The sequence below is a fragment of the Microcebus murinus genome, chromosome X (assembly GCF_040939455.1).
Source record: "Microcebus murinus isolate Inina chromosome X, M.murinus_Inina_mat1.0, whole genome shotgun sequence".
Lineage (NCBI taxonomy): Eukaryota > Metazoa > Chordata > Mammalia > Primates > Cheirogaleidae > Microcebus > Microcebus murinus.
This window is the reverse complement of record NC_134136.1, coordinates 40,999,290-41,015,011: the sequence shown is the minus strand read 5'-3', so window position 1 is coordinate 41,015,011 and position 15,722 is coordinate 40,999,290.

Genomic DNA, 15,722 nt, shown 5'->3' with positions numbered 1-15,722 from the left:
ACCCAAGCTGAGTAGCATAATCATAAAGGACCTGCATGATCTGATCACACTTCTAACTTCATCTCTTATCACTCTTCACAATTAAGCTTCTGTCATGGGGACCTTTTTACTATTTATGAAATCATTAGGCTCATTCCTCTCTCTGGGTTATAGTTGCTATTTCTTTCTAGAATGTTCTTCCTCTATCTATTTGGCTGGCTCCTTTCTCATCATTCAACTCTCCATTTAAATGGCATTTCCTCATAAAGGCACTTCCTGGCTACCCTGTCTAAAATACACACACACATGCATACCTGCCCCTGGTTCTCTTGTCTTGCTTTATTTTCTTAGTAAAATTTGCAATTGTTTGAAATTATATTATTTATCCATTTGTTTATTGACCTCCCAATAAAAAGCAAGTTTCATGAGAATAGAGACTATTGTGGTTTGCTCATTACTGTATCACTAGCACTTAGAAGACTGTCTGGAATGTAGTAGGCACTCAATAAACATTTACTGAATACTGTGGTCATAACCTAGGAAAGAAGTGATGCAGAACTGAACCAAGTCAATAGCAGTAGGTAAAGAAGGAACTATATTAAGTTGATAGAAGAAATAGGACTTGCTGACTAATTGGATAGGAGGTGTGCTTAAGAGAGGAGAATCATTTATTTTTGTTGTTGCTGTGATTGCCTTTGGGGTCTTCATAAATTCTTTGCCTAGGCTAATGTCTAGAAGAGTATTTCCAATGTTTTCCTCTAGAATTCTAATAGTTTCACACATTACATTTAAGTCTGTTACCCAGCATGAGTTGATTTCTGTGAGAGGTGGAAGGTGTGGGTCCTGCTTCAGTCTTCTACATGTGGCTATCCAGTTTTTCCAGCACCATTTACTGAATAAGGATTCTTTTCCCCAGGGTATATTTTTGTCTGCTTTGTTGAAGATGGGGTGGCTATATGAGGATGGTTTCACATCTGGGTTCTCTGTTCTGTTCCACTGGTCAATGTCTCTATTTTTGTGCCAATACCAAGCTGATTTAATTACTACAGCTTTGTAGTATAATTTGAAATCTGGAAAATTGATACCTCCCATTTTGTTTTTACTGCCTAGAATTGCTTTTGATATACGGGGCCTTCTCTAGTTCCATATGAAGCATAAAATTATTTTTTTCTATATCTGTGAAAAATGATGTTGGTATTTTAATAGGGATTGCATTGACTCTGTAGATCACTGGGGTAGTACAGACATTTTAACAATGTTGAGTCTGCCGACCCACGAGCATGGTATGGATTTCCATCTGTTTATGTCCTCTGCTATTTCTTTCCTCAGAGTTTCATAGTTCTCCCTATAGAGGTCTTTTACCTCCTTAGTTAAGTATATTCCTAGGTACTTTATTTCCTTTGTTGAGATTGTAAAGGGTATTAAGTCTTTGATTTGGTTCTCAATTTAACTGTTATTGGCGTACAGGAATGCCTCTGATTTGTGTGTATTGATTTTGTATCCCGAAAAACAAAAATAAATAAATGGGACCTGATCAAACTAAAAAGCTTGAGCACTACCAAAGAAACAGTCACGAGAGCAAATAGACAACCTACAGAATGGGAGAAAATTTTCAAATGCTATACATCCAATAAAGGGCTGATAACTAGAATCTACTTAGAACACACAAAAACCAGCAAGAAAAAAACAAACAGCCCTATCAAAAAGTGGGCAAAGGACATGAACAGAAACTTTTCAAAACAAGACAGAATAATGGCCAACAAACATATGAAAAAATGCTCAACATCTCTAATCATCAGGGAAATGCAAATCGAAACTGCAATGAGATATCACTTATCTCTAGTAAGAATAGCCTTTATCAAAAAGTCCCAAAACAATAAATGTTGGTGTGGATGTGAAGAGACAGGATCACTTCTACACTGCTGGTGGGATGCAAACTAGTTCAACCTCTGTAGAAAGCAATATGCAGATACCTCAAAGCGATACAAGTAGATCTACCATTTGATCCAGCAAGCCCATTACCGGGCATCTACTCAAAAGAACAAATGATTCTCTACAAAAAAGGCACCTGCACTCAAATGTTTATAGCAGCACAATTCACAATTGCAAAGTTGTACCCAAGTGCCCATTAATACATGAGTGAATTAATAAATTGTGGTATATGTATACCATGGAGTACTATTCAGCTATAAGAAACAATGGTGATATAGCACCTTTTATATCTTCCTAGATAGAGCTGGAACCCATTCTACTAAGTGAAGTATCCCAACAATGGAAAAACAAGCACCACATGTACTCCCCAGCAAATTGGTATTAACTGATCAACACCTAAGTGGACATATAGGAATAACATTTATCAGGTTTTGGACAGGTGGGTGAGGGGAGGACGGGATAGGTATATACATACACAATGAGTGAGATGTGCACCATCTGGGGGATGGTCACGCTTGAAGCTCTGACTCAAGGGGGGAGGAGGGGCAAGGGCAATATATGTAACCTTAACATTTATACCCACATATGTTGAAATTTAAAAAAAGAGAGGAAAATCAGAGACAACTCCCAGATTTCTGTATTTGACAAATGGGTGAATAATACTAAGTAACAGCAAGAAAAGGAACATCTAAAAAGGAAATGATTTGGAGAGAATGTTGAAAGACACTGAGTTCAATATGTTTGTAGTACAGCCATGTATAACTACCTGATAGGCAATTGTATATAAATTCTGGATATCAGGTGAAATTTTGATACTGAAAGCAAATATATGAGGGTCATCCACTTTCTGTGATAGGTGAAGCCATGATGGTGTAAGAGATCACCCCCCAAAAAATATATAGAGTAAGAGAAGAAAATTTGTCTACAGACAAGGCATATCGAAAAGCTAACATTTAAAATGTATATAAGGAAAAAAATCCCACAGAAGAGATAAATTAAAAAGGAAACACTAAGAAGTGTAGGAAAGTTTGGCCTCAAACAAGTCAAAGTAGAAGAAAGTTTTAAGGAAGAAGTAAAGTTATCAAAGTCAAACATTGTGGAGAAAAATGTCTGTGCGATTTAGCAATAAAAAAACTACTAGAAACCTTGACAGGAGTGGTGTCAGTGGAGTTTGGAGGATATATGCCAAATTGAAATGATTGAAAAAATAATGGAAGATAAAAAATGGATATATTAAGTACAAACTACACTTCTAAACTTGCATTCCAATAGCAAAAGGGACAGAGTAATAGGATTGAGAGTTGTGATTTTTTTTAAAATAGGGGATGCTTAAACATCCATTCATCCATCTATCTATGTATGCTAAAAAAAATCAGAACATAAAGGAAAAAGTTGTACTTACTGAATATCAAAATATATCAAATGGAGAATTACCTATAAGTGGGAAGAACTGGAATCCAGGATAGAGGTGGGTGGATCGGCTATGAGAAAGGGCTCTATTTAGGAAAAAATGGAAAGTTTTAAGAATGGGTCTGGGTGTAGACTGTGTAGATAAGTGGAGAAAGGAGTAGAAAGTTTAAAGAGATCCCAAGCCCTGATTAGGAAAACTAGGAGAAATAGAAAAGGAGTAATAATACCCAACATTTATTGGCTCCTTGCACTTAGTGTGTCATGTACATTTTATACATAAACTAGAAGACATGGCCACCAGCTAAAAAGAGAAAGAGTAGGGGTACAGAAAAGCGTTGAGGAAAAGGATGAAAATGTGAAATTGCTTTTTAGGGGAAAAAATAATTTTCTTCCAGGTTTCAGAGATACTAGAAGGATATTGTACTAATATTTTTGCCTGTTTGCTCTTTAAAAAAAAAATCTAGAGAAATAAACAAAGGCAAGAACTGGCTCTTCCACTAATTAGTGATAGACCTTGGGCAAGTCCATTTAAATCTTCTAAGCCTTAAATTCCTTCTGTACAATGAAGGGCTTAGAGTTGCTGACAAGTGAATCTACCATTTGATCCAGCAATCCCATTGCTGGGCATCTACCCAAATGATCCAGTGACACTCTACAAAAAAGACACCTGCACTCGAATGTTTATAGCAGCACAATTCATAATTGCAAGGCTGTGGAAACAGCCCAAGTGCCCATCAATCCAAGAATGGATTAATAAAATGTGGTATATGTATACCATGGAGTACTATTCAGCTCTAAGAAACAATGGTGATATAGCACATCTTATATTTTCCTGGTTAGAGCTGGAACCCATACTACTAAGTGAAGTATCCCAAGAATGGAAAAACAAGCACCAGATATATTCTCCAGCAAACTGGTATTAACTGAGTAGCACCTAAGTGGACACATAGGTGCTACAGTAATAGGGTATTGGGGAGGTGGGAGGGGGGAGGGGGGTGGGTATATACATACATAATGAGTGAGATGTGCACCATCTGGGGGATGGTCATGATGGAGACTCAGACTTTTGGGGGGAGGGGGGAAATGGGCATTTATTGAATCCTTAAAATCTGTACCCCCATAATATGCCAAAATAAAAAAAAATTAAAAAATAAAAAAAAAAGAATTGTGCATTAAGGAGGAAATGAAAATGTGGCATTTATAGAACATCTTAGATTGTATAAAAATGAAAAGAAATGCATACATAAAAAAAATAATAAGGTTCTTTATAGTTATGGCATTTGATGACTTTGCTTCTGTTGTCTACAAATCAGAGGCCATTATAAAACAGAAGGCCTCAGGAAGAGGTTGGGAAAACCCTCTCAGACATTGGCCTAGGCAAAGAATTCTTGAAGAAGACCCCCAAAGCAATCACCACAGCAACAAAATGAACAAATGGGACCTGACCAAATTAAAAAGTTTCTAAACAGCCAAGGAAACTATCAGTAGAACAAATAGACAACCTACAAAATGGGAGAAAATATTTGCTCTCTACACCTCCGATAAAGGGCTGATAACAAGAATCTATCTAGAACTCAAAAGAATTAACAAGAAAAAAATCAAACAACCCCATCAATAAATGGGCAATGGAAATGAACAGAAACTTTTCTAAAGAAGGCAGAATAATAGCCAGCAAACATAGTAAAAAAATGCTCAACATAGGTAATCATTAGAGAAATACAAATCAAAACCATAATGAGATATCATCTAACCCCAGTGAGATTTGCCTGTATCAAGAAATCCCAAAACAACAAATGCTGGTGAGGATGTGGAGAGACAGGAACACTCTTACACTGCCAGTGGGACTGCAAATTAGTGTAACCTTTGTGGAAAAGAATTTGGAGATATCTCAAAGAGCTAAAAATAGAAATCCCATTCGACCCAGCAATAGCATTATTAGGCATCTACCCAAAAGAGCATAAGACATTCTATTATGAAGACATATGCACCAAATGTTTATGGCAGCACGATTCACTATTGCTAGGATGTGGAAACAACCCAAGTGTCCATCAATTCATGAGTGGATTATTAAAATTTGGTATATGTTTACAATGGAATATTACTCAATTCTAAGAAATGGCAACAAGAGAGCACCACTTATATTATCCTGGATTGAGCTTAAGCCCATTATCCAAAGTGAGGTGACACAAGATCAGAATAATGGGCTCCACATATACTTGCCATCAAATTGGTACTGACTGATTAACACTATGGTGATCAAAGGGTAGTGGTGTTCACCAGGGATTCGGGGATTGAAGGGCTAGGCCCACATCTGAGAGATGGGGTGAACATTGTGGAGGGGAAGGGAATACCTCTAACCCTCGCTTAGGAGAGACAAAGATATAAAATGTAACCAAAATGTTAAGAAAAAAAGAAAAACAAACATTTGTCGGCTATGGGGCAGGTGGAAGAGGGGAGGAGAGGATGGGTATAGACATACATAGTGAGTGTGATGTACACCGTCTGGGGGATGGACACAGTTGAAGCTCTGACTCATGGGGGGAGGGTAGACAAGGGCAATGTATGTGGCCTTAACGTTTGTACCCCCATAATATGCTGAAATAAAAAAAAAGAAAAGAAAAAAAATAAAAGAGAAGGCCTCATCTTGTATTGCTTCAATTGTGAGATATGGTGGGATCACAGCAGCAAACCAGTAGTGGAGAGGAAGGAGCAGGAAACAAACTAAGTAACTATAAGGATGATGTTTATGAAGAAATAGAGGTTATGGTAAGAAGTAAGATAAAGTCAGTACAAAGGAGCAAAATAACCTCAGGTTGAACTCATATTAGTGATATCCAGGCATTATTCAATACATTGGTTTTGATATATCAGCAGTAATTTCAAAGCAGTGGTAATGTGTGGAATCAGATGAATTTCCACACTATGGTTCTGTGTTTAGTGCATGATAGTAGCCTTAAACTCGAAACAGAGAATGCTAGATGCAGTTCCTGGAAGGAAGGGGTAAGCCAAGTAGACAGTGGTTGACAGCAGGATTTTAATTCCAACTACAGCTATTATAGATTAAATCAGGAAATCAAGGCAGAATCCTAGATATAAAGATCCTAAAAACTTACTCAGTGGGCAAATAGGGGCTCAGGTTTTCCTAGACATAAGAAATATCAGATTTCAAGCTCTAAGACCAATCCCATTTCCCACTTGTTTGAGAGATTAAACTCCCAAGGTACAGCCTGTCTCAGTGAGGACTGACTCATCTTTGTATTTAAAGGTCTCCAGTTTGCAGTATATCTTTACAGTTTTATTTGTTCCTGCCCCTCAGAATGAACCTCATACTGTAGTCAGGCATATGTATTCACAGTCCAATGAGTGCTTCCAACTCTGCCTGCATATTTACTCACATAATTAATCTTTTCCATTTAACTGAAGTCTACTCATCCTTTAAGGCCCAATGCAATGCCATCTACTTCTTTTATTACTCACCATCTGAGGTTATTCCCTACACCTACACTTATAGTATTTATTGCTTATACCAAATAGATATTAAAAAGAGTATTTCACCCTAAATTATTACTTATATGTGGATCATCTTAGCTTCTTAGCACATAACTTTGTGCTGTAAAGAGTGGACACCCAGTACATGCTTGATGTATTAATGTATGGATACACATACAAATATAGTCATGCACTGCCTAACGATGTTTCAGTCAATGACAGACTGCATATACAATAGTAGTCCCATAAGATTATAATACTGTACCTTTTATATGTTTACATATGTTTAGTTACACAAATACTACCAAGTGTTATAATTGTCCACAGTATTAAGTACAGTAAAATGCTGTACAGGTTTGTAGCATAGGAGCAATGGGCTATATTATACAGTCTAGGTGGGTCGTAGGTTATACTAACTAAGTTTGTGTAAGTATACTCTATGATGTTTGCACAACAATGAAATCGCCTCTGAAATGCATTTCTCAGAATGTATCTCCATCATTAAGTGACACATGATGGTATTTACATACACACTCAGAGGAGCCAGCAGATAGAAAAAAGGATCATTCTCAATGACACATGTAAATTTTGTAGCAAATTATGTGCATCCTTTTTATCAAACTTTCAACATTTATTCTGTCAACTTGAAAGGCCCTCAACAGATTTGTCCAGGAGAGTAGAAAAGGGGGGGGGGGGATGGCTGTGGGATGAAAGCACAAGAAGCACTTTTCTAACTCTTTATATAAGCATATGTTAATACACTGTTAGAAACTATGTCTTGGGAAGTGACTAGAATGCCCTATAATATGAATAAAGGACAAAAGAAGAGTAGAAAATAAGGATTTGATAAAATAAATATGAGGGTTAAACAATAAGTTAATTTTATGTAGGCTAAAATGGCTAAATCCCCATCCTCTTAGAGGATGCTTTTTCAGTAGAGGGAAAGGAAGAATACACATTGGAAGAATGACGTGAGCAGAACCAATATTTTGTACTTGTGACCACCACCAAATTCTATTTTGAACTTCTGGATATTGATGTGTAACTGACATTTTAACTCTGGCATAAAACTGTTAAGAACTGAGCCATTTTAAAAGGGCAATATGAAAAATGAATAGTGCTATAGCTTATAAATCTAAAACATGACCACTGCTAACACATTCCAGCAAATAAGCCTTCTATTACTTGTGTATTTCATCTTGCAAAATGCTATACAAAGTGGTAAAAAGAAGAACCACAAATGGGAGCTGGAGTTAATCCCCAAGGAGAATGTAATCAATAGCTTTGAAAGATAACTGCTCCATTTAAAAACTTCTCTCTGATAGGGTTTTATTCAAGCTGATTGCAATTCTATTTAGCTATAATGTTAAATGGAGTGTGAGCAACTTTCAAATTCTAAAACTGCCTCCATCATCAAAGAACGTTAAAACGGAAAGCCAGTCACCACGTGCTGAGTAGTCAATTCTTATAAATTCAAGACAACATTGATTCAGTGTGAAATATTATTGCTATTAATACTTATGAAATATCAGAATACCTTCAACCTTATAATACTAGAATTCTATTTAGGTGAATGCTGCCAGAAAATAAATCCATTGACTATGTAGGGACAAAGAGAATTTCCTTCCCCATCTTTTCAGAAGGTTCAATAACTTGAGTTTATAAAGCAAACTGATAATAGATTAACAGAAAAAAAGCATACCAATTTATTAACATGCATATGGGTACAGGAGTCATACACAAAGTATGAGGCTCAAAGGAGGGGCCAGATGCCTGACGTTTTTATACCATCCTGAGACTATAGGAAGGTTAAGTGTTTGGAGTATGGCAAGACAGGTTATGGAAGGAAGAGAGGAAGAAAGGTATGAAGCAAAGGTGGCCTTATTATGCAGATAAAATATAACAGGTAGCAGCTCTCAGAAAGAAAAGATGGTAACCTGCAGTACAAGTTTCTCTGTGAGACAGTCTCTTTTCCCTGGGCAATAATCTTTCCTTGATCTAACGGGGAACTTCAGAAAAAGCCTGTTTGCATCTGCCATTTAATTTACTTTACTAATGTAAATTCTTCTGCATATGCAAATCTCCCCACACAAAAGGCAGCTTTTCAGCTATTCTTGTGTTTGCAGCATCTTACATTAGGCATTTTAAAATATGTCAAAGAAATATATTTTAGGGTGAAATATTTTTGGTTTCTTTTAGTTCCCTGTTTGAAATTTCATTTCATAAACCTTTACATATTAGGGTAGGATTGGTAGCTGTAGAGAAATTTGGGTTAGAGGTTATTGAAAGGATGGTTTTGCTCATAAATCATCTAACATAAAAACGTCACTGCACACAACAGTGTGCTGGCCCCCATTACTTGCTTCTTACTTGACCACCTGTGGCTTAACTTGTTTTTTCTAAAAGCTTGTTTTGAAGAACTGGAAGAGTACTGAACAAACAAAAAAGGGCATATAGCCCCTTGGCATCTGCTAGACTGCATTCTAAAAAGTCAGATAAAGCTAGCCTAACATAAAACAACTTCTCTGGAAAATAACCACCTCCTGCTATCATTTTGCAACTACAACTGCTCTGCTCCTTCTAACTCCAATAAAAAGTCCAAGCCACATCCTCAGGGACAGCATTCTTTCTTCCTTTCATGCTATGCCCTTTCCTCCCATGGAAAGTAAATTAAACTTCTTGCTTCAAAACCTATCTTAATCTTTCAGAATTCTTTCTCAGCCCATGGTAAAAGTATCTCTAAGTTATGATATGAGAGATTGCCAAAAGGGAAGAACAAGCAGAAAGGAACAACTTTGAGTACACTGTTCTATATTTTCTTGAATCAGTCTCTTACTTCTGAGAATAGGTTAGTTCAGTTAAACACTTGTTCCTCATTTCCAGAGATGACATTGCAGATGGACTTTAAAAACTAGGCTTCTATATATGATATAGGCAAAGTCAGCTTCAATCCCTCAAAGCAGTCTGGTTATATCTGAAAATATGAAATTATAATCAAAGTCTTGGTAAAATAACTAGTATCTCTAATTGTGCCCTGTTAGAAAAGTAAAACAATTTTTTATTGAAATATCACAGAAGCAAAAGTTTTATGACCTTAAAACATGTATCAGATACAGCATAAATTTGTCATACCAGCAGACCCAGGCGAAAATGTCTAAATTAGAATTTGAAGGCATTTTTTAATTTTACCAATAGTTATAAAACTAGGTGTATTGACCAAAGATTACTAAAATCACATGAACTTGAAAAGTATTTTGGCTTATTTACTTAATTTATAAGTGTTTATTTATTTTTAAGTCAATTTGGTACAACACAGACACTATGCAGGCACATGCATAGACATACATACATGGAAACACAACATACAATACACATATGTACACACATTATGCATCCCAAAGCCAAAGAGATCAGGTGTTCAGTGTAAGAGATCAAAGCTTTAGACTTGAGAAGAACCTGCCCATGACTCTTGAGGCTCTGTGAGGAAGACAGGGGACCCAAAAATAAGGGGGTCAGTGGTGCCATTTTTTGTTTTCCAGGAAATCAGTGTTGCTAAAAGTCCCCTTTAGATTCCTTTATGTGGTATCAAAGGTAGCAAAAGGGAAGAGGGGCAAAAGTAAATGGAAGAAAAAGTCTTAGAGGAGCCAATTTTAGGAAAGGTTAAGCTTCTCAAAAGGCCAATGAAGTTCTAGTTAGCAGGGGTTTGAAAAAAAGGGGGTTATTAGACTAAAAGAATCCCATAGAAGAAATATGATCCAAAAGAGAACAGAGAAGCTTTATAAAAAGATATAGTATGAATATCAGCTTTTAATTAAGTTGACTTCTGACCATAGAGCTCTTTGTAAAATTCTTTTAAATATACAAGAAGCAAGCTTTCTGTTCTTTAAGCCAGTCTTTCATAGGAGCCAAAGGAATGGCAGCTATTCTTGTGTTTTCAGCCCCTATCATTAGCTATACTAAAATATGTCAAAGCAATATATTTTGGGTGAAATAATTTTGGTTTTCTTCAACTTTTTTCAAATGAGTGAAGAAAAGTAGTGAAGAAAAAGTAATGAAAATCCTTATCGGATACCTCTAGTATATTTGGAAATCAGAATAAGCTCCAGGTGGTTTAGAGTTTAGACCAGGGTTTGGCATTTCTAGGGTAGAGTTAGATAAATGCTTGGAGTTGGTTTCAGGGAAAAAACTTGCAAATTAGCTGATATCAATGGAAGCCATAGGGAACACACAAAGATAAAAATAGTTCTGAAGGATTATTATACTTCTGCATTCCTTTGCAGAAGACTATATTTAAAAATTATATTAACACTCATGTCTTCTTAGTAAATGAAAATTATTATAGGTTTATAATAAGTAAGTCCAGGTATCAACAGAAATGGTCATGACCTTCTGGCAAAAGGCACCCTTGGTGTAGTGAATTTACTACTGCTTATGATCTGATTCCTTGTCAAACTGGGAGAATCAGATTCATGTGAAAATTGTGTATAAAAGGCAGACTTTCAATAAATTTTCAACCGTACAGTGTTTCCCCGAAAAAAAGACAGGGTCTTATATTTATTTTTCCTCAAGAAGACACCCTAGGGCTCATTTTCAGGGGATGTGTTATTTTCCCCTCAAAGCCTCAGCTTACAGCACGCATAGGATGGCGGGACCTGACAGGGGGAGCCGACCTTGGTGGTGGGCTGCCCACACCTTTCCAGTCACCTCTGGGATAGTAGCTGTCATGATGGGGCAGATGAGACGGGCTGCTCGTCTTCTTTACCGCTCTGTGAGAAATGCATGGGTTGTGCATACATGCTGCGTAGCCACGCCCATCACTAGGTCTTATTTTCGGGGTAGGGCTTATATTGTGCAAATGCTTAGAAATCCTGCTAGGGCTTATTTTATGGGTAGGTCTTATTTTCAGGAAAACATGGTAGACAATCCTGTGTCCTACCAGGGTGCCCCTTCCTGGTATTTCAGAAATCCCAGGAAATCAAATGAGCAGAGGGTTGCTTAGTGAACATGGAATCATAACAAAGGAAAGTGTATATGATCAAGGATTATTTTGTATAAGGTCACAATGAAGCCTAGTGTATCATTCCTGCTCTATTACAGAAAGAAGTTACCTACGGACTAGAAACTTATGTCCTATAAATTCAGTCTCTGAACAATACTAACTTATGGCTCTTTCAGCTCTCCTGTCTGTGCTCTAGACTAGTGTTACTCAAACTGTTTTAACCACTGCACTCTCAAGCAGGTCAACATATTTATTCTCACTTCTTGTGAAAAAATAAACTCATTTATAAGAAATTGGAAACAATTAAAATAACATTAAAATCATGATCAAAGAATACAATGATAAACAAATATAGAAGTAATGGTAGTCCTGCAATCTTTTTTAAAAATTAAGTAAGAGAAATAGCAGTTGAACCCAATTAAAGAAATGAGAAAGCACTGATGATACAGAGAAAGAAAGTATCCTTTGCAAAAATTTTAGGAATTCCTCTGGCGGCTTTGCATAATTAACAAGCATTTCATGGCACTAATGTAATATTACTTTTATGTGCCTCTCAGAAGTATTTTCAGTACAACACTGAATTAGAATGCTCAGTAACATTATTACTATGCTAATTTGTCTAGGTATTCTAAAGGTAACTAACCTTTATTATTGATTTCTAAAAGAGCTTACATTAGATATACTTAAAAATTAAAGTACATAAAATTGCACGATATTCATCTATACAAAGTGGAAAAAAAGTATTTCATTTTGCATCAGCTTTTGGGCAATCAGTGACCCCTGGATATCAAACAGAGTTGTCGATCATTTTTTAGAATACTTTTTCTATGTAATTCATGCCTTTTTATATATACAGTTTTATTCCAAACAGTGTATAATGAAGTTGATTATTTTTATCTTGCCTATATTACAGCCACATTCAAGTTTTGAATTCTTGGACTTATTTTCAGGTTATCTTGATACAAGTTTTGGGGGCTTCCCTGTTGCTTCAACCATATATGTAGGATATCATGACTTACCATCTACCAGATGAGTATTCACATTAAGTATGTATAAGTGTCACTGGTTTAGTTGTCAAAGTTCATCATTATTTGCAATTCACTGATGAGGAAATAGCACCTTGGTCTTATTGTCATCTATAATAATAAAAATGTTTGCATTTCATAAATACATGTTAATTTTTGCAAGTTGGTTTAGATTTCATACTCAGGAACCAGATTAGAAAATATTTCCATGTGTGCATAGTTTTGGTGAAATCAACAGAACTTTTTTAAGTAGCTACCACTGACAACATAAATATAAACAGTTCTATCTAATGAATATGCTCATTCTTCTCTCTTCTGGTTATTAGGCTGCTAAATATATGTCATGATTAGACATATAATTATTTTGAATAAATAGATCTGAAATTTTATAATGAAAAGCAAAAGAGAAATAGCATGTTGTAAAAATTTTTTTTAATTATAGTAATGTTTTTGACCATGTCTATTCCATAAACTCAGGTTTACCTATAGAATCATGATTCAAACTAGGTTATGTGTAGTTTTAGGGTATATTGAATGAAGTTAGGGGGTATATGATGCCACAGAAAAAACTTACCTCATTTTTCTCAAGCATCATTTTTATTTATTTTAACTGATTGGACACATTTTATATATAAACAAGTATAGAGGGAAGGCAAGAGCAATGGCAATGTATGTAATCTTAACATTTGTACCCCCATATTATGCTGAAATTAAAAAAAAAGAATGAATATCTCTTGGCAAGTAATAAAAAGAAGTATAAATATATTAAGGATCAGAATGCAAAATGTACTCACATTTTTCAAGTGGTCTTATTGTCATCTATAATAATAAAAATGTTTGCATTTCATGAATACATGTTAATTTTTGCAAGTTGGTTTAAATTTCATACTCAGGAAACAGATTAGAAAATATTTTCATGTGTTCATAGTTTTGGTGAAATCAGTGAGATCAGTGAGATCAATAAAACAGTGAGATCACTGTGTTTTCAGAATTGGCTTCTGGATATACCCTAGGTACCCTATGTATATCTCAGTGCCACAGTCCCTGAATTGGGATGGGGAGGCCTTTTGTAGACAGCAGAAGTAATGAATTCTATTACTGTTTCTGAGTCCAGTACTACATAGAATTAGGTGTCACTTTGACACTATACTTGGTTAATTTCCAAGAGGACATATCTCTGTTTTTTTCTTTATTTTTCATTCTTAAATTAGTTATTATATCATGTATATCGTGTACTATTTACCTTTATATCCTCTGCAGTATCTAGCTCATGCTTGAACTTGGTAGTTACTTAGAAAATATGTGTTGACTATAAATTATTGAAATTAATAAGCCTCAGCTCATATTTTTACAAATAAAAATCTTGTCTATAAGCACATCTTCTCTAGTGCTGGCTAATTTCTGACCTCAGTGTCCTTCATGCTGACATCAGTCCCATAGCACCGCACTGACTCTGCAAAATGCTTCACAATAATTTACATAATATGCTGTGCTCATCATCAAACTAAAAGACCAGATGTTCCAAAGAAGCTGAAAAGAGCTTTTAAATCTAGTCTAGTTCTTGGTACTTTTTGTGCACTTTATTCTCTATTATAAGTCCTCCAGTATCTGTTATATTATTAATCAGAAGAGCACAATCCTCCTTTACCCCCAATTCATTGCACAACTAACCATGGGCAAAGTTTTAAAGAATTTAATTGCAAATTCCCCACACAACTAAACGAAAGATTTTAGGCCACACTCATGATGAGCATTTAGGAGAAAAACAATCACATTCTTTACCTGATTTTTCCTAATGAAGAGAAAACAAGCTCTTTATTTTATTTATTTTTTTTTTTATTAAGCATCCTGCTTCTAGGGGTAAAAGCTCTTTAAAAATAAAATAATGTGACTCTGACAGCATTATAATATTGGGATACAGTCCTTTCATGGAAATGCACCATCAAAATGCTCACATAATTTCAGGTAAATAACGTTTATAACCTGAATTTTCAACCAAGGAGAAAAGTCTTTTAAAGATGAGAAAAGGGCTAGAGGAAAAGAGCAAAGATGAGAAATTCAACTGGCTCAAATTTCAAATTCAGATCTGTACACTGACGACTCCATTTAGTTGTCTCAAGGACAATGGCAGTGCCTGAATGTTTGTGTATTCCCCCAAACTTCATTTGCTAAAACTTGATCACCAATGTGATGGTAAGAGGAAGTAGGGCCTTTGGGAAGTGATTAGTACATGAGGGCATAGTCCTCATGATGGGCCTAGTGCTCTCATAAAAGAGGCCCCAGAGATCTTCCTTGCCCCTTCTACCATGCGAAGACACAGCTAGAAGGAGTCATAAATGAACTAGGAAGAGGGCCCTCACTTAGACACCAAATTGGTTATCACCTTGATGTTACACTTTCCAGCCTCTAGAACTGTGAAAAATAAATTTCTGTTTTTATAAGCCACCTAGTTTATGGTATTTTTATAGCAGCCCAAATGGACTAAGAAAACTGGTACTGAGAAGTAGGAATCCTTTAACAAATACCCCAAAATGTGGAAGTGGCTTTGAAACTGAGTGATGGGTAGAGGCTAAAAGAGTTTTGAGCATGCTAGAAAAAGCCTACATTTCCATAAATAGACTGGTAAGGATAATTCTGGTGAGGGCTCAGATACAGAAGAGACCTGTAGAGAAAGCCTCAACCATTTCTGAGAATACCTGAGTAATTTTGAATAGAATGTTGGTAGAAATGTGATTGACAAAGGCCATTCTGATGAGGTCTCAGATGGAAATGAGAAACACGCTATTGGAATCTGGAGGAAAGGCCATCCTTGTTATAAAGTGGCGATAACTTGCTGAATGCCCTAGTGTTTTGTGAATGGTGGAACTTGTAAATGATGAAATTGAATA